The sequence below is a fragment of the Pseudorca crassidens genome, chromosome 14 (genome assembly GCF_039906515.1).
Source record: "Pseudorca crassidens isolate mPseCra1 chromosome 14, mPseCra1.hap1, whole genome shotgun sequence".
Lineage (NCBI taxonomy): Eukaryota > Metazoa > Chordata > Mammalia > Artiodactyla > Delphinidae > Pseudorca > Pseudorca crassidens.
Genome location: NC_090309.1, coordinates 85,679,012 through 85,693,935, shown reverse-complemented (window position 1 = coordinate 85,693,935; position 14,924 = coordinate 85,679,012).

The window sequence follows — 14,924 nt, the reverse complement described above, 5'->3', positions numbered from 1 at the left end:
GCACCAGCATTTGTTCAGGCCTCTCCACTCTACGCCTACAGGTGCGATGCACCTTGTAACACCAACTTCCGGTTAGCTGTCACCACCTTGTAACAACTTGTTACACCAACTTCCGGTTAGCTGTCGCCACCTGAGCTACTTGCAGTCACCTCGAGCTCACACTGGGCTTCTCCCCACAAAAGTTGGGCCTCCTATTTCCTCACTCAGTGGGCACCGCCATCATCCCAGCCAAACTGGGATTCGCTCTTGATTCCTGCTTCCCCCTAACTCCCCCCACGACTGAATCAGTCACTGAATCCTGCTAATTTTCCTTCCCACCTATGTCTTCTCTCCAGTCCTACCATCCCCATCTCTAGCTCTAAGCTGGAATTGACTTCCTCATCTCTGTATCCTCCCAAATTCATCCTCCCCTGTAGCCAGAGTGTTGTTTCCACAGCCCAGGCTCTGGCCACACCACTGTCATGCCCGCTCGCCTCAAGGAGAAACTTCGAGTTTCTGCACGACACACAGAGGACCCCAGGGGCCTTCCCACTCTCGCGGCTCCCTTCTCCCTGCCCTACCTTCCTCCAAAGCGGAGCTCCTCGCCCTAACTGCCCACTCCCTCTCCTTGCCGGTTCTGGGCTCTGCCCGTCCTGGGTCTCTTCCCTACACACCTACTCATCCTCCAGGCCCCAGTTCAGGCTCTGCTGCCTCTGGGGCACACTTCCTGGCTCCCCTGGTGCAGTGGTCACCAGCCCTAAACCCTGGATGAATGTCCATCACCATACTCTTCACATTACATCTTATTTGCTTGTCTATATGTCTATTTCCCACAGTAGACTTGGTCAAGGTGGCATAACTCATCTTTCTCTGCTGAAGCCCCAGCACCAGATCTAGTTCAGTGCACATTTTTGGATGGAAGAATGAGTCACCTTGTGAGGCCCCTTCCAGCTCTGAGGTTTTATTGTTTCCCTGTTAACTTTAGAAATTGCTAGACTTTGAACTTCAAAGGAGGCAGGAGAGAATTCAAGAAGGTGGAAGAAGGAAGCGTAAACCGAATACATGCTCTGCAGTTTCTTGGCACTGCTCCCGAAGAGCCTCCAGTCTAAGGCGCATGTGTGGTATGAAGTACCCCTTCCTTCAGAGATGAAACACTGCATGAAAACCGAGCTCAGCTACTGGCTGTCCCATACGAGGTGAGGGAACAAATCTTAATTCTTTTGGCTTCCGTTTCCCATGTATACAATGGAATTTCCATTTTGGATTTATTTATTGAGCAGGCATTTCTCATACTCGTATCTCTTGCCACATACTGCAATACGCTCCCAGTACGTCAGAAGGTTAAATACAAAAAGCATAAAAAGAAGAAAACAGAACTATACATTTATGCCAGCAGTGGAGCAAAGATAAATTTCCAGCTCTTGAAAAATTGAGTCTGTCATCAGACAAGATATATGGGTTTGAATAAATAAATCTTTGTACAACAAAATTCTACAAAATATATATGAAAAGGAAAACAACAGAATGGGAAAATTATGTCACCAATATTACTGTGACATTTCAGGGAGTTTCTCAGTTTTCCTGGATATCTCCCATGTCTACAGGAGCTGTGTGGCTGACAGGGTCTTGGTGGTCTGGCCGGGTGTCAGGCCTGTGACTCTGAAGTGGGAGAGCCGAGTTCAGGACATTGGTCCACCAGACACCTCCTGGCTCCACGTAATATCAAACGGCAAAAGCTCTCCCAGAGGGCTTCCCTGGTGGCGCAGTGGCTGAGAGTCCGCCTGCCAATGCAGGGGACGCGGGTTCGTGCTCCGGTCCGGGAAGATCCCACATGCCGCGGAGTGGCTGGGCCCGTGAGCCATGGCTGTTGAGCCTGTGCGTCCAGAGCCTGTGCTCCACAACAGGGGAGGCTGCGGCAGTGAGAGGCCCACGTACCACAAAAAAAAACACAAACAAAAACAAAAGCTCTCCCAGAGATCTCCATCTCAGTGCTAAGACCCAGCTCCACTCAACGACCAGCAAGCTCCAGTACTGGACACCCATGCCAGACAACTAGCAAGACAGGAACACAACCCCACCCATTAGCAGAGAGGCTGCCTAAAATCATAATAAGGTCACAGACACCCCAAACACACCACCGGACGTGGTCCTGCCCACCAGAAAGACAAGATCCAGCCTCATCCACCAGAACACAAGCACTAGTCCCCTCCACCAGGAATCCTACAAAACCCACTGAACCAACCTTAGCCACTGGGGTCAGACACCAAAAACAACAGGAACTACAAACCTGCAGTTCCTTGTGAAAAGGAGACTCCAAACACAATAAGTTAAGCAAAATGAGAAGACAGAGAAACACACAGCAGATGAAGGAGCAAGGTAAAAACCCACCAGACCAAACAAATGAAGAGGAAATAGGCAGTCTACCTGAAAAAGAATTCAGAGTAATGATAATAAAGGTGATCCAAAATCTTGGAAATAGAATGGAGAAAATACAAGAAACATTTAACCAGTACCTAGAAGAACTAAAGAGCAAACAAACAATGATAAACAATACAATAAATGAAATTAAAAATTCTCTAGAAAGAATCAGTAGCAGAATAACTGAGGCAGAAGAACGGATAAGTGACCTGGAAGATAAAATGGTGGAAATAACTACTGCAGAGCAAAATAAAGAAAAAAGAATAAAAAGAATTGATGACAATCTGAGAGACCACTGGGTCAACATTAAACTCACCAACATTCGAATTATAGGGGTTCAAGAAGAAGAAGAGAAAAAGAAAGGGACTGAGAAACTATTTGAAGAGATTATAGTTGAAAACTTCCCTAATATGGGAAAGGAAATAGTCAATCAAGTCCAGGAAGTGCAGAGAGTCCCATACAGGAAAAATCCAAGGAGAAACACACCAAGACACATAGTAATCAAACTATCAAAAATTAAATACAGGGGGCTTCCCTGGTGGCACAATGGTTGAGAGTCCGCCTGCCGATGCAGGGGACATGGGTTCGTGCCCTGGTCCAGGAAGATCCCACATGCCGCGGAGTGGCTGGGCCCGTGAGCCATGGCCACTGAGCCTGCGCGTCCAGAGCCTGTGCTCCGCAACGGGAGAGGCCACAACAGTGAGAGGCCTGCATACCGAAAAAAAAAAAATTAAATACAAAGAAAAAATATTAAAAGCAGCAAGGAAAAAACGACAAATAACACACAAGGGAATCCCCATAAGGTTAACAGCTGATCTTTCAGCAGAAACTCTGCAAGGCAGAAGGGAGTGGCAGGACATATTTAAAGTGATGAAAGGGAAAAACCTGCAACCAAGGTTACTCTATCCAGCAAGAATCTCATTCAGATTCGATGGAGAAATTAAAACCTTTACAGAGAAGCAAAAGCTAAGAGAATGCAGCACCACCAAACCATCTTTACAACAAATGCTAAAGGAACTTCTCTAGAAGAGGAAAAGACTGACAATAACAAAACAATTAAGAAAATGGTAATAGGAACATACATATCGATAATTACCTTAAATGTAAATGGATTAAATGTTCCAACCAAAAGACATAGACTGGCTGAATGGATACCAAAACAAGACCCGTATATATGCTGTCTACAAGAGGCCCACTTCAGACCTGGGGACACATACAGACTGAAAGTGAGAGGATAGAAAAAGATATTCCATGCAAATGGAAATCAAAAGAAAGCTGGAGTAGCAATTCTCATATCAGACAAAATAGATTTTAAAATAAAGATTATTACATGAAACAAAGAAGGACACTACATAATGATAAAGGGATCAATCCAAGAAGAAGATAGAACAATTGTAAATATTTATTCACCCAACACAGGAGCACCTCAATACATAAGGCAAATGCTAACAGCCATAAAAGGGGAAATCAACAGTAACACAATAATAGTAGGGGACTTTAACACCCCACTTTCACCAATGGACAGATCATCCAAAATGAAAATAAATAAGGAAACACAAGCTCTAAGTGTTACATTAAATAAGATGGACTTAATTGATATTTATAGGACATTCCATCCAAAAACAACAGAATACACTTTCTCCTCAAGTGCTTATGGAACATTTTCCAGGATAGATCATATCTTGGGTCACAAATCAAGCCTTGGTAAATTTAAGAAAATTGAAATTTTATCAAGTATCTTTTCTTACCACAACGCTATGAGACTAGATATCGGTTATAGGAAAAAAATCTGTAAAAAATACAAAAACGTAGAGGCTAAACAATACACTACTTAATAACCAAGAGATCACTGAAGAAATCAAAGAAAAAAATCAAAAAATACCTAGAAACAAATGACAATGAAAACATAATGACCCAAAACCTATGGAATGCAGCAAAAGCAGTTCTGAGAGAGAAGTTTATAGCAATACAATCCTACCTCAAGAAACAAGAAACGTCTCAAATAACCTAACCTTACACCTAAAGCAATTAGAGAAAGAAGAACAAAGAAACCCCAAAGTTAGCCTAAGGAAAGAAATCATAAAGATCCGATCAGAAATAAATAAAAAAGAAATGAAGGAAACAATAGCAAAGATCAATAAAACCAAAAGCTGGTTCTTTGAGAAGATAAAGAAAATTGATAAACCATTAGCCAGACTCATCAAGAAAAAAGGGAGAAGACTCAAATCAGTAGAATTAGAAATGAAAAAGGACAAGTAAAAACTGACACTGCAGAAATATAAAGGATCATGAGAGATTACTACAAGCAACTATATGCCAATAAAATGGACAACCTGGAAGAAATGGACAAATTCTTAGAAAAGCACAACCTTCTGAGACTGAACCAGGAAGAAATAGAAAATATGAACAGACCAATCACAAGCACTGAAATTGAGACTGTGATTAAAAATCTTCCAACAAGCAAAAGCCCAGGACCAGATGGCTTCACAGGCAAATTCTATCAAACATCTAGAGAAGAGCTAGCACCTATTCTTTTCAAACTCTTCCAAAATATAGCAGAGGGAGGAACACTCCCAAGCTCATTCTATGAGGCTACCATCACCCTGATAACAAAACCAGACAAAGATGTCACAAAGAAAGAAAACTACAGGCCAATATCACTGATGAACATAGATGCAAAAATCCTCAACAAAATACTAGCAAACAGAATCCAACAGCACATTAAAAGGATCATACGCCATGATCAAGTGGTGTTCATCACAGGAATGCAAGGATTCTTGCATATATATATATATATATGCAAATCAATCAATGTGATAAATCATATTAACTGAAGGGAAAAAACCATATGATCACCTCAATAGATGCAGAAAAAGCTTTCAGCAAAACTCAACACCAATTTATGATAAAAACCCTCCAGAAAGTAGGCATAGAGGGAACTTAACTCAACATAATAAAGGCCGTGTATGACAAACCCACAGCCAACATCATTCTCAATGGTGAAAAACTGAAACCATTTTCTCTAAGATCAGGAACAAGACAAGGTTGTCCACTCTCACCACTATTATTCAACATAGTTTTGGAAGTTTCAGCCACAGCAATCAGAGAAGAAAAAGAAATAAAAGGAATCCAAACCGGAAAAGAAGAACTAAAGCTGTCAGTGTTTGCAGATGACATGATACTATACATAGAGAATCCTAAAGGTGCTACCAGAAAACTACTAGAGCTAATCAATGAATTTGGTAAAGTAGCAGGGTACAAAATAAATGCACAGAAATCTCTTGCATTCCTATACACTAATGATGAAAAGTCTGAAAGAGAAATTAAGGAAACACTGCCATTTACCACTGCAACAAAAAGAATATAATACCTAGGAATAAACTTACCTAAGGAGACAAAAGACCTGTATGCAGAAAACTATAAGACACTGATGAAAGAAATTAAAGATGATACAAACAGATGGAGATATATACCATGTTCTTGGATTGGAAGAGTCAACATTGTGAAAATGACTATACTACCTAAAGCAATCTGCAGATTCAATGCAATACTACCAAACTACCACTGGCATTTTTTCACAGAACTAGAACAAAAAATTTCACAATTTGTATGGAAACACAAAAGACCCCGAATAGCCAATGCAGTCTTAAGAAAGAAAAGCAGAGCTGGAGGAATCCAGCTCCCAGACTTCAGACTATACTACAAAGCTACAGTAATCAAGATAGTATGGCACTGACACAAAACAGAAATATAGATCAGTGGAACAGGATAGAAAGCCCAGAGATAAACCCACACACATATGGCCACCTTATCTTTGATAAAGGAGAATATACAATGGAGGAAAGACAGCCTCTTCAAAAAGTTGCGCTGGGAAAACTGGACAGCTACATGTAAGAGAATGAAATTAGAACACTCCCTACCACCATACACAAAAATAAACTCAAAATGGATTAAAGACCTAAATATAAGGCCAGACACTATCAAACTCTTAGAGGAAAACATAGGCAGAACACTATGACATAAATCACAGCAAGATCCTTTTTGACCCACCTCCTAGAGAAATGGAAATAAAAACAAAAATAAACAAATAGGACCTAATGAAACTTAAAAGCTTTTCCACAGCAAAGGAAACCATAAACAAGATGAAAAGACAATCCTCAGAATGGGAGAAAATATTAGCAAATGAAACAACTGACAAAGGATTAATCTCCAAAATATAAAAGCAGCTCATGCAGCTCAATATCAAAAAAACAAACAACGCAATCCAAAAATGGGCAGAAGACCTAAATAGACATTTCTCCAAAGATGATATACAGATTGCCAACAAACACATGAAAGGATGCTCAATATCATTAATCATTAGAGAAATGCAGATTAAAACTACAATGAGGTACCACCTCACACCAGTCAGAATGGCCATCATCAAAAAATTTACAAACAATAAATGATGGAGAGGGTGTGGAGAAAAGGGAACCCTCTTGCACTGTTGGTGAGAATGTAAATTGATATAGCCACTATGGAGAACAGTATGGAGGTTCCTTAAAAAACTAAAAATAGAGCTACCATACGACCCAGCAATCCCACTACTGGGCATATACCCTGAGAAAACCATAATTCAAAAAGAGTCATGTACCACAATGTTCACTGCAGCTCTATTTACAATAGCCAGGACATGGAAGCAACCTAGGTGTCCATCGACTGATGACCGGATAAAGAAGATGTGGCACATGTATACAATGGAATATTACTCAGCCATAAAAAGAAATGAAATTGAGTTATTTGTAGGGAGGTGGCTGGACCTAGAGACTGTCATACAGAGTGAAGTAAGTAGAAAGAGAAAAACACATACCGTATGCTAATACATATATATGGAATCTAAAAAAAAAGAGTTTCTGAAGAACCTAGGGGCAGAAGAGGAATAAAGATGCAGACATAGAGAATGAATGGACTTGAGGACATGGAGAGGGGGAAGGGTAAGCTGGGGCGAAGTGAGAGAGTGGCATGGACTTATATATACTACCAAATGTAAAATAGATAACTAGTGGGAAGCAGCTGCATAGCACAGGGAGATCAGCTCAGTGCTTTGTGACCACCTAGAGGGGTGGGATAGGGAAGGTGGGAGGGAGACGCAAGAGGGAGGGGATATGGGGATATATGTATACGTATAGCTGATTCACTTTGTTATAAAGCAGAAACTAACACACCATTGTAAAGCAATTATACTCCAGCAAAGATGTTAAAAAATAAATAAATAAATAAGTTACAGAAAATAAATAAATAAAAATAAAAATCTGGTCCTGTAAAAAAAAAATTACTGTGAAGAGCTTATTTTTATTTATTTATTTATTATTTATCTTTGGCTGTGTTGGGTCTACGTTGCTGTGTGCAGACTTCTCGTGGCAGTGGCTTCTCTGGTTGCGGATCACGGGCTCTAGGCACGCAAGCTTCAGTAGTTGTGGCACCCAGGCTCAGTAGTTGTGGCTCACAGACTCTAGAGCGCAGTCTCAGTAGTTGTGGCGCACGGGCTTAGTTGCTCTGTGGCCTGTGGGATCTTCCCAGACCAGGGCTCGAACCCATGTCCCTTGCATTGGCAGGCGAATTCTTAACCACTGCACCACCAGGGAAGTCCCTGTGAAGAGATTATTAACAAAATTATTAAAATTGGTAGAACTGCATAATGAACAGGTCTAGATGCTCCTCCCAGAAGTGAGCAAAGACGTGTCCAGCTGGTACTCAGGGCATCCAGGAGCCGTGGTCTGGCCTGGAGAGAGTCTCGGACCCGTAATGAGTCAGAGTCCACACATTCCAATTACCTAATGAGCCCACATCTGTCCCTTCACATGTAAAATGGATATAATTATACCTACTTTGCAGGATACTTATAAGGATAAATTAGAGGGCCTGTCACTATTGTGAGCATTCAAGAAATGGGATTATTATTATCAGCAGAGGGTAAAAATGCACACCGTTACTGGCAATTAAACAAATGGAAATTATGACAATTTAAAGGTAACATGCCATATCTATTGAAGTAGCAAAAAGATATCGAAATTCACAAAAGGACTTGAACAAGAATATTCATAGCAGCTTTATCCATAATTTCCAAATCCTGGAAAGGGTCCAGGTGTCCATCAGTGGATAAACAAATTGTGATATATTCATGCAGTGGAATACTTCCCAGCAATAAAAAGAATGATACATGCAAGACTATGGATGAATAGCAAAATCATCATGCAGAGTGAAAGAAGCCCTACACAAATGACTTCCTACTGCATGATTCCATTTTTATGGAATATTCTGGAACTCTAGAAAAAACTGATCTGTGTTAGAAAAAATCAAAATAGTGGCTGCTTTTGGAGGAGGGGGTCAGGGATTGACTAGGAGGGGGCATGAGGAAATTTTCTGGACTGTGGGAATGTTCTATATCATGACATGGATTTACATATGCATTTGTCAAAACTCAGCAAAGGTACCTTAAGATCTGTGCATTTCATTATATATATATCATTTATTTACCTCAAAAGGGAAAACTATAAACAAATATTGAATTCTAGTTAGTGATGAGCACACTGAAGTATGTGAGAGGAAGTGAACTGGTGTCTGCAATTTACTTTGAAATATATAAAAAGTGAGATATATTATTGGATGGCTAGATTGGTGGATATGTGATAAAGCAACTACAGTGAAATATCAAGGGTAGAATTTGGGTGGTGAGTACTCACTGTAAAATTATTTTGGCTTCTCTGCATGTTTGAAACTTTTCATAATAAAATATTAGGACAAAAAAAAAGAATTAGGACATTGGTAGAAGCTGAACTCATTCTACATGGTGGCCCTGAAAATATTGCATTGATCCTTCTGTGGAATGTTCCTGCCATTTGCACGTATTTTGACCAGATAACTCCACATAGGGTAATATATCCCCAAGAAATAACTATAAAGTGGGGGAAAGAAACATGCAAGAAGAGAATAAGAAGGAGGGGGTGGGGAGAGGAGGGAGGGGGAGGGGAGGCAGAGGGGAGGGGAAGGAGAAGAAAGTTCACTTTCGAACTATGTACAATAGCGAAAAACTGGGAATACCACAAATGCTCAATAGGAGAGGAATGGAAAGACATGATGGCACATTTATCTGGAACATAATAAATTATTAAAATGACAATTATCAGTCAAATGCACTATTTCCACATCTGAACTGTATATGTGAAAAATTGACAAGAAAAACCAGTAGAATTCAAATTAATATGTTCACACTCATTAATACTGAACATGGGTACTCATTCATTTTCAACAAACATTTATTAAGCTCTTTTCTGCACCAAACCCTGGGGAACCAGCAATGGAAAAGATTCAGGGCCAGCCCCTGGATCCCACTGTCTTGTGAATGGGACACGGACCTGTAAGCCAACAATGACAAAACAGTGAGAACGTTATTATAATAGAGGCGTGAAGAGGGCATTGACCATATTCTTGGTGAAATTTTTGGAAAACACTTGAATGGTATGAATTGGTTTCAATTTTCTTTTCCTCTTCTGTGTTGTTCAAGTGCACAGCTTTGCTCTGTTTTATGAGGAGGTTCACCTTTTACCTCCCTCCTCGAAAGATTGGTGAGGCTTAACAAACAAGAACTTGCTTCTGAATCCCTGCTGGGTGACCAGGACACTTAACACTGGCATCCCATAGCAGCCGTGACCATATTACTCCTGCCTGGAAAAGGGCAAAACATTCCATAATTCTTAGAGTTTCCATAATTCTTAGAGACACCTGGCTGGCATTCTTCTCCGGGTTATCGCAGCTTGGCATTTACCCAGAACCCACAGCGCACACCTTATCACACCATGCCTCTGAAAGGTGTCCACCTTCAAACACCTGTGCAATACTAACTCCTCATATTTCTCACGTATTTGCCCTGATCAAAGTGCTTTCACATGCGTTTTCTCATTCCATCCCTGCAGTGACGGATGAAGCAGATTAACTAAATTGATTTTATATTTGAAAAAGATAAGGATCATGTCAAAGGACAGCAGGAGCCTGAAACCTAGGAATTCCAATTCCAAATTCAGACTGTACCCGTTACATGAGGGTATGTGTACACACATATATCTATATACGCTTTCCATGCGTCCTTCTTAAAACCTGTCTGTAGAACACACCCCATCCTTTTTGGTTATAACTTTGCACCTCTGTTTTGTGTGACTACATCAAAACCTTAATTTCTTTTTTTTTTAAACATCTTTATTGGAGTATAATTGCTTTACAATGGTGTGTTAGTTTCAAAAACCTTAATTTCTTCCTCCACCTTCAACAGGCCTTTTTGGACCCTCATATACCAGCTTACCCTAAAGAAGGGAGGGACTATTTCTTGAGGTTTTACCAAATCCCAACCGCTGGATCAGGGGCTCAGCGTGTGTCATCACGTTTGACCTTCAAAATAGCCCTGTGAGGGCAGCATGATTCTTCTCATTTTACAAACGTGGCAACAGAGCCTCAGATTCCTAAGGTAACTTGACCAGTGTGACACAGGTAATAAGAGATGGTTTTTCTTGGAGAATAAACAGCATTCTTTGAGGCTTTATCTTTTAGAATAAAACCACTGGGATCAATCCTATTTCAAATTAAACCTTTTCATTGCAGTAAAAATGGCAAACTCATTTTATAACAGAAGAATCAGTCACCCATTTTTACTAGGTTCTGGGGAAGAAAATGCTTGCAGTCTGGAAAAAGGGTTAATTTTAATTCATTGATTTCCCCCCTGTTTTAATTCCACAGCTTATAAGTAACATTAGCAGTGGCTTGGATTTATTTTTGCAGCCTCCAGGAGACCTTGGGCTCAGGGTGACCTCCCAGGGGCCACACTTGTTCATCAGTGTGGCTGAGTGATGAGACCAGGCTGCTAAGGATGGGTGGGCATCCTGGGATGCTCCGCTTGGCACCTCTGAGCTGGCACAGGTGCAAGTCTGCAGCCAACCTTCCTCAGCCTGTCCTCTTTGCCCCAGGCAGCTGCTGTCCTGCCCTGGAAGAAGATACACCAGGGAAGAAAAGGGAGCAAGAGGGTCAGAGAGTGGGCGGGGTGTCACAGGGGCACCCCAGATAGGGCACCTCCGCTGTGAACCCAGTTTCATGTTCAGGGTTTGTAGATACAGTTCCAAACTAATGGCTCAGCGACCTGAGCTCTGCCATCTCATCTCCAGGGTGTGTCACCTGCACGGCCATGGAAGGACATGGACTGTCACTCGGGGGTTAGGACCTACTGTCCTCTGTTGGCCAGAAGGCGGTCCAATTGCCCTGATCTAACTGCAAAAAAGGCCGAGGAACGTGGCCTTCGTGTCTGTGCAAAGGAAGGAAAAGGGAGCTGTAGGCATCCGGCCAGTTTCCTGTTTCCTGTTTTACATGGCAACCCATCCCAAGCCCACACACCTAATCCCCTTTACCTCATTTTCACTGTTTTTCTTTCCCACAGCTCTTCTTTTTAACACATTGCATATATTTATGTATATATTTATTTCTTAGGTTCCTGTCAGTCCTCCCCCACGAATCACATAGGCTCCGTTAGGTTAGAGATTTTTGTCTGTTTTGTTCATGGGCCCAGAAGAGTAGCTGGTACGTATGTTGGTTAAAGAAAGGTTGCCCAGTGCTTCCTAAGTGCCGCATGTTCCCCACACCCTCTCTTTCTGGCTCCATTGTTTCTCTGTCACCTGCCTGCCAGCAGCCTGTTCATCCTTAAAAATTCAGCCATGAGGGCTTCCCTGGTGGTGCAGTGGTTGGGAGTCCGCCTGCCAATGCAGGGAACACGGGTTCGTGCCCTGGTCTGGGAAGATCCCACATGCCACGGAGCGGCTGGGCCCGTGAGCCATGGCTGCTGAGCCTGCACGTCTGGAGCCTGTACTCCGCAACGGGAGAGGCCACAACAGTGAGAGGCCCGCATACCGCAAAAAAAAAAGAATCCACCTGCCAACGCAGAGGACACCGGTTCAAGCCCTGGTCCGGAAGATCCCACATGCCACAGAGCAACTAAGCCCGTGCGCCACAACTACTGAGCCTGCGCTCTAGAGCTCACGAGCCACAACTACTGAGCCCATGAGCCACAACTATTGAAGCCCGTGCACCTAGAGCCGGCACTCCTGTTCGCAATGAGAAGCCCACGCACCGCAACTAGAGAAAAAGCTCACTCGCAGCAACACAGGCCCAACACAGCCAAAAAAAAAAAAAAAAAGTGTGTTTCCCGAATGGGAGAAGATATTTGCAAATGATATATCCGATAAGGGGTTAATATCCAAAATATATAAAGAACTCATACAACTCAACAACAAAAAAAGCCTGATTTAAAAATGGGTAGAGGAGCTGAATAGACATTTTTCCAAAGACATACACATGGCCAGCAGGCACATGGAAAGATGTGCAACGTCACTAATTATTAAGGAAATGCAAATCAAAACCACAGTGAGATATCACCTCATGCCTGTTAGAATGGCTGTTACCAAAAAGACAAGAAATTACAAGTATTAGTGAAGATGTGGAGAAGAGGGAACCCTTGTGCCCTGTTGGTGAAAATGTAAATTGGTGCAGCCACTATGGAGAACAGCATGGAGGTTCCTCAAAAAATTAAGAACAGAACTATCATGTGATCCAGCCATCCCACTTCTGGGTATTTATCCAAAGAAAACAGAAACACTAATTCAAAAAGATACATGCACCCCTATGTTCATAGCAGCATTATTTACAGCAGCCAAGATATGGAAACAACTTAAGTGCCCTTTGATGGGTGACTGAATAAAGAATATGTGATACACACACGCATGCGCACACACATACACACACTCACATATACGCAATGGAATATTACTCAGCCATAAAAAAGATGAGGTCTTGCCATTTGCAACACAAATGGGCCTTGAGGGTGTTATGCAAAATAAAATTAGGGAAAGATAAATACCGTATGATTTCACTCATGTGGAATATGAAAAACAAAGAAACAAACACACACACACACATAAATAAATAAATAAATGAACAAAGCAAACAGAAAGAAACATATTGATACAGAGAGCAGAGTGGTGGTCACCAGAGGGGAAGCGGGACGGGGGAAATGGGTGGAGAGAATCAACGATGTGGTGACGGATGGAAACTACATTTTCAGTGGTGAAAATTACATCTATAGGGTAAATAGAAGTGGAAATACAGTGTTGTGCACATGAAACTTATATAATGCTATAAACTAATGTTACCTCAGTAAAAAAATGACGTTGGAGAAGGAGGCTAAATGAAACAAGGTGGGAAAATATTACTGTACTACCTGGTGAACTGGGGTGATAAGAGGTACATTACACTGTTCTCCCTACCTTTGTGTATATTGGAAATTTCCATAATAAAAACTAAAAGCAAACGAGGTGATGAAGACACCTGTGCCCTGCCCAGTCCCTGTGATGCTGCCCCACCCTCAGCCCAGGTCCAGCTGTAACACATCTCACCTTTCTGGTTCCAACAGAAAGTCATCCACACTAGGAAAGTGTAGATGTGTGGTGATTAAGACTGAAACCAGGAAGGCCAGACTGCACTACTGTCCCGTTTCCCAGGCCACGTCCCCACCCACTAAGGAATGAGGGCACATGGGAGGATTCTTCTAGAGAGTCAGGCCTGGCGAGGGGTCCTAAAAACCGCTTAATTCAACTCCCTTGTGAAAGGAATCCACCAAAGGTTGAATGACTTTCCTAAGGTCACACAGTGAGGCAGCAGCAATACCAGAAGTAAAACCCACGTCTGGGGTCCCGTGAGCCCGCTTCCCTCCTCCCGCGAGTCTCTGATCTATCTGTGAAGAGTATCCGTGTCTTATACATCTTTCAAATACTTTCCCTAATCTACACTCATCAGAGAGGTAAGCCTAGAAGATGGACTGGTACGCACTGGTTAGGTGGACAAGTATTTGTAAAATACTGAATGTAACTCAGACATGGAGTAAAACTCACTAAAATTCACCAAGGAAAAATTCAGAGTCCCTTGGAAACCCGTGAGTTTATGGAGATGTAGTAGAAGGGTCATCTGTGGGGGAAAATGCATCCCACGAGAAGCCGATGAAAGCTCCCCGGCTTCTGCCCCCAGGCTACACGAGACCTACCAGTGTCAGGTGTGTTTTTGTTTTGTTTTGTTTATTTTTTTTTTTAACTTTTTATTTTGTATTGGAGTATAGTTGATGAACAATGCTGTGTTAATTTCAGGTGTACAGCAAAGGGATTCAGTTATATGTATGCGTATCTATTCTTTCTCAAATTCTTTTCCCATTTCCCACAGGGAGCAGGGTTCCCTGTGCTCTACAGTAGGCCCTTGTTGGTTATCCATCTTACATAGAGCAGAGTGTTTTAGCAGAGCAGCCAGCATCGTTCTACCACAAGCTGTTGATGTTGGCTGTTTGCTATCTCCAGGCCCTTAGTGTTCACCGTCTGATGCTCTCAGCGACCCTGCAGAGTAAGAATCGTCCTCTTCTTCAGATAAAGAGAATGAGGTCCAGAGAGGGTGAGAGACCTGCCGAAGGCTGT